Raw genomic sequence first — 9,196 nt, 5'->3', positions numbered from 1 at the left:
TTTTTGTTTATCGTTTTCAGTTTTTTGTTCTAGATTTTTCGCTTTTCGATTTTTTATCCCACTCTATAATTTATAAAATTTGTCAAATCCATAGAAACTATAATGTCTATAGCATCTATAAAACCTATCAAATCTATCCTATCTGTAAAATCCATAAAATTTATAAAATTTATGAAATCTGTTTTTTCTTTCACGTTCAGTCTATCTCTTTGCGGATCAGTTATGACAACAGTATTTTCGAAAGTTTTCACTATAGACACTATAGTTTTCACTGATTGTTTCTCAGTTTTGTTCGAAAATATTGCACTTCTTTTGCTTCTAGATCTTTGGTTGCACTTTCGCGAAGCTGATTGACAAAATTTAACAGTACCTTAAGAACATAACAGCATAACACTCAAGAAACATAAAATGATGACTTGGTAACAAGGGTATTACACCGTTAGCCCAGATAGTACAGAGTTTATTTTGATAAGTTTGCAGCAAAGGCTTCACAAACTATGCTTCATGCATACTTCATATTACTCTAGAATAATTAGCGACTGTTTGCGAACTTTACAAGTGATAAAATACCTAACTAGCATATTCGAAAGCAAAAAGCTTTTCATTCGACATTCACATTCTAAAATCCCATATGTTACGTTTTACATTCCACGTCGAAACACATTTTGTGGAAAATTTTAATTTCAGAGCATAAAAACGACACTCTTGCGACTTAAAAAATGCAATCCTCGGGTAGCCAAAAAAAATCACAAGAAGGTTGTATGCAAAGCCACGACCGCAAGGTTGAAGTAGAATACTTTTACAAGAAAGATAACCTGGCTGCTTGCGTGTCAGTCATTTTTTCTAGTAAATAAACGTTGACCGTTCATTGGCAGTATTGTAATTTCTTTTTGTCTGATATTTTGAATGAAGTTCATTGGATATTTTTTAATTTTGTGCAAATGAGAAGTTGAAGTGCTGCCGAATTGTAATATGCACATTTAATACGACATCATTAAACGGGAACGGAACAAAGGCTTACCGTGGTGAAATGTACAGCTCTTTTTAAGGCGAAGTAGAGCTATACATTTCAACAGATTTCGTCTTGCCGAATCGCATCGCGCCGTTATTTGCGTTCTGCATGACCGTAGCCAAACACTAAGCGACGCAAACACGTAATAATAGTCAGAGTATGCATGTAGATGAAGATAATTAACTTTGGATTATAGCGCAAAACGAGAAAATATTAACTCTTCAAATAATCATTTGTGTTCTTCAAATTTCAGTTGTTCAATTTAATATCCGATGAAATGTTTGTTTATTATCTGATGAAGCTCTTATATAGGCCAAATGATGCATTCCCAATTTACTAGGTCCATAACTCTGCCGACCGTGCTTGGGAAAGCGCGGTATAACGACCAATCAGAGGTCGAATTTTGTGTTTTGACAAGGCTTAAGAGTTTTCAATAGTACAATAGTTCGAATGATAAAATTGCAATTTCATGCATTAGGTAAGAATCTTAGAAGATTTCCTAATCGATTGCTGCAAAAACGAAGGAAATCCATCGAAAACTAACCGATTTATTAGCATTTGAAATTTTTCTCACTTTTTTCAGTTTTAGATTTTCATTTTACATCCCTATGTAGCCGAACTTCTTGAGAGAAGTATTTTAATTCAAAATTAAATCTTCATTAATTCATTTGTTGTCCTTATAAGGACAATTGTTCAATTTATCATAGGATGTAGTGTTTATCTTACATCTCTGTGTTACCTTGATAGTGAGGACTAAGGCGCACGGTCAACACAATGAGAAAGGTGTTTTCACATTGAAAACTAGACACGGCTTTACTGGAGGAAGTGTTGGCAAATGCATCTACCGCTAATACCACCGCTATCATACGAAAGCGCGTCGTTTCATGTGGGGAAAATCGAAAACGAATAATGACGCGCGTCTAAGCATAACCCGAACTGTTTCGCCGTGCTGCTCCCCCCTGCAGGGAAGTACCGGTTGCATCTGCATCTACCGCTGAGGCTGTCACTATACTGCTATTGGTACCAAAAGCTATTAACTCTTCAAATAAGTGTGTTATTTGTTCTCAAAAGAACGCAAGAATTTACGCAATCGCATCTCTGTAATATTACCTACAATAATATTCTTCTGAACAAACTGATACAACTTTCCCATTAGGCCTCTGCCATAATAGACGCGAAAAGCGACGCGAACCGATTCGCTCAGCTGTAGGTTAATGTACAGCCATCAGTAGAGCTGTACATCAACCTACGGCCGAGCGAATCGGTTCACGCCGCTTTTCGCGTCTACTATGGCAGAGGCCTTAGAGAAAGTTGCTGGCTGATGTATTCACTTCATGCAAGCCTGCTGCTGATGCTTCCCGCTACCACACTGAAACAGCATTTTAGTGAAGGGAGTGTCGTTGCATCAGCTGACCCTGCTACTATCGATGCTGATCTACCCGCTGCAACAGCTACGCTATGCATAGCCATGCCACAGTTGTGGCCGCTATACGCTGGCCCAACTGCTGAGCACCTGCAACGCTATCCGTAGCCATGCCACAGTTGTGGCCGCCATTGGTATCCGCTGTACCTGCATCTGCTGGCCCAGCTGCTATCGATGGTGAGATCCGCTGAAACTGCTACGCTTATTCGCAGGACTGCTGTCGTCGCTGTTCAGAACTACTAGGAGCGGCTTCGACTAAAACAGGCTCTTATATAGGGATGAAAATAGGAATGAATTATTTTACGTACGTGGTGGAATGATAAAACTTGAAAAATATGTGTGACTTCATTCTGGTTCAGAGCGATCATTTGATAAGCTCCACCTCTTTTTTCAGTTTCTAAAGTTTTTCCTCAGTTTCGTAGCACGGATGCACAAAAATGATTTCTTGTGAACATTCTGTCGAGCCGGACCGATAGCACTCTCATTGAAGCAACAAAATAACATGTTTTGTGTCGTGTTGTGTAGCTTGGTTGAAGAAAATGTTCCCGTCCCCATGTCGCATGTAAGCAGATTATTGCGTTCAGTAGACAGTAGATAGTGTATCCAGCGAATAAACACCGATGGTGCTCTCACACACGAACGGTTTTAACCCGTATCCTATTGCGGTTTGTAACATCAAGCGATTTCGTTTGCTCGCTGTTGCGTGTTGCATCATGTTGCAACTTGGCAGCTGGGAGACGACGAAATTCTGTTTATGCTGATTGATTGAATCGACTTCATATTAGCTCTGCATAGTCGAACTAACTGCTTTTGTGAATGCGTTCTAACAGGGCAGTTTATTATTCAATGTCGGTTATGCTGATCGCAGCGTTTGCGCTGCCCCTACAGTGGGGGGTTTACTAAATAAAGTGAAAATTAGACAACTACAACAGAATTTGATTGCATCCCGCACAGAATGTCTGCTTGTGTTGATGCCAGAAAATTATTAACCTTCAATTATATTATTATTTGCCTTCAAAAAAGCATTTTGCTGTTCAAAATCGGTTGCTAATTACAACCTTTGAGCTGCCCTAACATTGGGGGAATTAAGATACACGGACAACATGCACTGTGGAAGCTATTTCACATTCAGTAAATTAGACGGGTGCGACAAATTTAAATTGTTAGGATGCAACACAGAATGCTTGCTTGCGTTGACAAAAATTATTAACTTTCAATGACTTGTTTATTTGCCTTCAAAAAGGCATTTTGATTTCTTAAATTGGATTTCCTGATGGCAATCTTCATGCTGCCCCAACACGGGGGGAATAATGGCTGTCTGGCGACACACGCTGAGAAAAACCGCGCTGCTCCTGAGACGTGGTGACCAACCACAGGGCTAGTGCTGCTGCTATGAGCGGCTCCGGCTGAAACAGGCTCTTATATAGGCCAAATAGCATGTTTTCAATTGCAAGGTATATGATCCTGTCGACCGTGCTTGGGAAGCAAGCATATAACGACCAATCAGAGGTCGAATTTTTCGTTTTGACAAGGCTTGACTATTTTCAATAGTACAGTAGTGTGAATAATAAAATTACAATTATCTTATTTTGGGAAGAATCTTAGAAGATTTTCCAATCTATTGCTGCAAGAACGAAGGAAATCCATCGAATACTAACCGGTTTATTAGCATTTGAAATTGGACATATTTTTCACTTTTTTCGGTTTTAGATTTTCATTTCACATCCCTATGTAGCCGAACTTCCTGAGAGAAGTATTCTACTTCAAAAAAAGACAAACCAACCAAAGGTTTTTCCCTCACAGTAATACTGCCCTGTGGAAAATGGGCATCCGAAGGACTGCCCAAACTGGACTGTGTGAATTGAAAGTGTGAAAAGAAAAAAACCCAAAACAAATTTACTTCTGTTTCGAGTGCAATAATGGGCATCGGAAAGCAGCCAACTTTGTTTTTTTAAACTGCCACAAAACGAAGCTCACAGTGTAAACGAAAACCAAAAGTCCCACAGCAAATTTTTATAGTCCATTTGGTTGGCTAGCGATAGAAACAGCCAAAAGAAAGCAGAAGGAAACCGCAACTTTGTCAGTGAAAAAATTTAGCATTTCTTTCAGGGAAATACCTTCGCGCGGGCTTACAAGCGAACAGCTTCGGTAGGATGGCCAAAAAACAATACACGGAAATGAATGTAATTTGAGCCTGCGTCACTATGACGGAAGCGGTAGAGGCGCATGGTCTAGTAAGAGTAAATTAAACCGCAAAAGCCACCCCGGGTAAGCTTTTCCGAATCAAAAGGCTCGGTCGAAAATTGTGCAGAAGAACAAAGCCGGAAGAAAGTGGAACCTCATCTATATTTCATCAACTTATTTGCACCTTTTTCCGCCACGGCGCGCTAAGGAGTCGACAAAAAATAAAGCAGGCGGTGGTAATGGAAAAACAATGTTCGGTTTAGAAATAAAATATGACCTGCTGTGTTATGCGTTTGTTCGTGTATACCTACATACATCTGTGTATCGGCATGTATGCGTGTAGAAAGAGAAACTTTTTATTGCGATCTGTCACCATCGACACGAAGAAACTCAACCCGACGTTAGTCGTTGTTGGTGGGGTGAAAGTTCACTTGTCAACTCGCAGGTGCTGGTGGCTATCTGTGGTCACTCGCTAGGCAGTAGGCGTCTACGCCTACATGTTGTCAAAGGATCCATCGTGGTGATTTATTGTGCTTGGACCAGTTGGTGATCCACAATAAATCCACAAAAATATACGAGAAATTCTCAGACTAACCAGAAAAAGTCGTCACTAATTGAAAAATAATTGTTATTTTCAAACTTTATCTTCATCCACGCTTGCGATGCACAAATCACGTGAAAAAATTTTCATCCCCGGCATTTTCTTCCTAGAACCGGATGATACTTTAATCAAAAAAAGTGACAACACCGGGCGTCATTATCCTTCGTCGCGACGCGCACGGAAAGTAAATGGAAGAGAAATAAATATGAATAAACCATACTCTACTATACAGGTGAGTCACGATTGTTGTATGAATCAACTCAGCTGTGGGGTGCACCGTTAGGAGTGGGCAGGTAGAAGGCGCAGACAGTATGGCGGGGAACAAAAAGTACTCCCGTTATCCTACACAACAACACCAGTAACTGTGCAAAAGTGTCAACTTGGTTACCACCTACAGAACCTGCGGTTTGCTGCGACGGTTGGTATGCAGTGGTGTGTCAACTGAAAATTTTATGTGACACAACGACCATTCCCAGTAGGCGACGACGACGACAACGATGATGCCGTCACCTGAGCTCACAAGGTTGCACGGAATAAGAATCGGCTGGTGTAGAATAGGTTCTACTTCCCCTGCCCCACCACGAGCGGAGTTCAGTTTCTTTTTGTTATGAATGAAAAAACCAAGCTGCGTGGTGAATTTACAGCTGATTACCATTTTTCTTATTTTGTTTCAAATCGGGGTGATTTATTTCGAGACTGGTTGTCGTTCGTCTGAATTTACGACGCACTCTAGTAGTGACGCGTTAATTTGTCAGTGTTAAACAGATAACTTTCTGAATATAACATATTGTCTATCTAAACTCTAAGCTCTTGATTACGGTTTTTCGTTCATTTTCTGGACTATAAATCATCAACTTTACATTCTGGCAACCAAATATCAAAGTTCCCAGAACCAGCTTATGGAGTTTTGGATTTCACAATCTGGACTATAGTTTCTTTGAAATTTGAGTACTGCACTCTTCGGACCCTAAATCCTGAATTATGAAGTCGGGGGTTTGATTTTAAACGCTCCACTTCAGACTGTGGAGTTTGCATGTTGTATTGTGTACTCTGCAGTGCACAATGGTCCAGAAACCAAATTTAGGGGGAAATTTGGGTCTAGAGCTCTATACCCACATTTTAGAGAAAAACTTTCTTCTACAAAATTGTTATATATGATAAAACGCTTATTGAAAAATTATCAAAAATTAGGGCGACGAAAATTTTCGATGCAAATTGAGTAAATTCAATTTGAAAACAAGACAAAAATTTCAAGGATTTTATACATTATGCATATAAAAGCACCCAGATTTATTTTTTTTTTGTATTTTTCCTTATAACTAGGAATAAATACCTTTAGTTTGATCCAAAAGATTGAAAATCGATCAGCTGGTTCAAAAGTTATGAGTTTTTTGAAATAGCCGAATATAGCCGTTTTTTATGGTCACCCTATTTCGAAGTTGGTCACGCAAAGTGCTTCAATTGTGCTCAAAATCGCAGGGGTGGATCTATGTTGAAAAAAATCAAACCCGTATTTTTTCGTTGGGTTGTTAGGAGGACTAGCTCCGAAATAGGGTGACCATAAAAAACGGCTTATTTTTAATTTTTCCATAAGCGCTTTATCATATGTTACAACTTTGTAGAAGAAAGTTTTTCTCTAATGTTGCTACAGAGCTCTAGACCCAAATTTCCCCCCAAATTTGGTTTCTGGACCATTTTGCAGTGTGAACCCCAAATTCTGGATTCTGAATAATGAACTCTCGACTACGGACTCTAGATTCTGTATTTCAAACATTGATTTCTGAACTCTTTGAACTCAGGGTTTAGATTTACAAATACAAATTCTAGACTCTGGACTATAGATAAGTTTCTGGACTTCGAATTCTAGACTCTGAAATTAAACTCTGAAATCTGGATTTTTAACTTCTACTCTCAATTTTGGACTTCAGACTGTGGATAGTGAATTGACACTCCGAATTCAAACACTTGGCTTCTATACTCCAAGTTTTGGAATTTTCGTGTTGTAGACTCTAGATTCAGGATTATGTCAAAGTCTGCTCTCTAAACGCCTCTTTAGAATCCAGGCTACAGATTACAAACTCTGGATACTGCCGTCTGAATTCTGTACTTTTGACTCTGGTCATATTGTGGAGTTTTTAAAAGTTGGATTTCAAACTCTGAACTGTGAGCTATAGATCCTCAATTAACTTTTTTAATTTCCATTCTGACTTTGGGTACCAGATTCAAGCCTCAAAATATGGGATCTGGAAACTAGATTTTGAGTTATAGACACTGAACTTGCACTTTGAACTCAGTACTCCGGACTCTAAGCAGTAAATTCTAAACTCTGAGTTCATAGCTCAGATTGTGGTTTCTGGGTTTTTTGGGCTATAGACTCCAGGCTTTGGTGTTTAGAATCCGTGGTCCAAACCATACTTTCTGAACTTCGAAATTTGAACTCTATAGCCTTCGAACATCGAATTGGAGCTTTAAATTCAAACGGATTCTAAACTGTTGGCTCTGGATTTTAAAAATTGTTTTTCGAACTATGAACTCCGATTTCAAGATTCTGAGTAAAGAACTCTCGATTCCGGATTTGATTTTCTAATCTTTAGACTCTTTTCGGAGTCTGAATTTGGACTGTTGGTTTGTGCTTCGAGAATCTAGATATTGAAACCTGAACTCTGGATTCTAGACATTGCACTCTAGACAGACTTTAGGTTTAGGTTATTAGGTTATGAGCTCTGTTCTGAAGTCTAAACTATTTCTGAATTCTGGATTTTTGACTTCAGACTATGAACTGCTCCAAATTTTGCATTTCGAACTCAAGACATTTGATTCTCAATTACGAATTTTAACTTAGTATTGTATTCTGGACTGCAAACTTTCTTAGTTTGGGTTTGAAATCTAGGTTCTGAGCTCCGAGTTTTGAGGTTGAGAATACATAAATTTATCTAAATTTTTGAAAAATCACGTTTTGCTCAGGAAACACAGCTTTTTCAAAAAATATCTCGCGTAATAAGACCTGAGTAACATTGAGACTCTCTTTGTTTACTTTCTGTTTGATTAATAACTGTGCTTTTCACTTTTTCATGATACTCTTTGCATAGTAAGCTATGGGCGATTAAAATGGCTGTTCGACTGACAGCTGGCGCTGTAGTGAAAATGATGATGATGATTTGTAGGCAGCATATTAACCTATCATGGTTCTATTTGCAGTGAGTTATCACGAGCTTACGTAGCGGGAAACTTTCAAAATTTAAATTTTTTTTCACTAAACGGTAGATTTCAAATAAGAAAATGCAATTCCAACACGCTACCAACTCCTGTAAAAACATAACCTCATTCTGTGCCGAACACGCATCAGTACTGGACGTGTTTGGTGATCGGTCCGATAGAGTATAAAACAAAAGACGTGTGAACAAGTGTTGGCATTGTTTGCCTGGTCGAGTGAAATAAATCCGGGTTCAAGGTCGTTCCTTTGTGCAACTGTTTCGCATCGTGACTGCCAGCTGGTGCGTAAGCCGATTTGGCTGCTGGCTGGATTGTGCTACAGCAGTGGACGAGACACAAAAGAGGAAAAAGAAGAAGCCATCAGTTGACAGTGCAGCTGTGTCGCTGTGAAGAGTGATCTCACACCCGGCTCGCTGCTGGTGGCTGTTTGGTGCTGCTGTATTGGTGCTGCTGGCTGTAACGGCTGCTACTTCGAACGATCGGACAACCAACCTTACTGGAAGGGAGAAATAAAAAGGTACGTGTTCTTGTCAGCGCTAGTGCGCTAAACATAGCGCGATGGATGTAGATCCCTCGCCTCCCGCGCCACCATCCCCGAACCCCTCTGACCCTGACCCTTCTGTTACCCCCTCCCCTGTTCATTCTTCAGTCCCCCCTCGCCCCAGGCTTTACCCAGACGGAGCCCAGGGCAGCTATACTGTTTATTTTCGGCCAAAGGCAGGACCGAAATCGAAAAAGTTGAACCTCTTGCAGATTTCTAAAG

At 39.8% G+C, this 9,196-nt stretch overlaps 1 protein-coding gene across 1 annotated transcript in view; it reads right to left on the bottom strand.

Moving 5' to 3' along the window:
• The window catches only part of LOC129718649 (uncharacterized protein DDB_G0283357), a 272,216-nt gene that overhangs the window by 74,323 nt on the left and 188,697 nt on the right, over window positions 1-9,196 (bottom strand). The window lies entirely within an intron of this gene.

This window comes from Wyeomyia smithii, chromosome 1 (assembly GCF_029784165.1).
Source record: "Wyeomyia smithii strain HCP4-BCI-WySm-NY-G18 chromosome 1, ASM2978416v1, whole genome shotgun sequence".
Classification (NCBI taxonomy): Eukaryota; Metazoa; Arthropoda; class Insecta; order Diptera; family Culicidae; genus Wyeomyia; species Wyeomyia smithii.
Note: the sequence above shows the minus strand (reverse complement) of the source record. Positions and strands in the feature narration are given on the sequence as shown.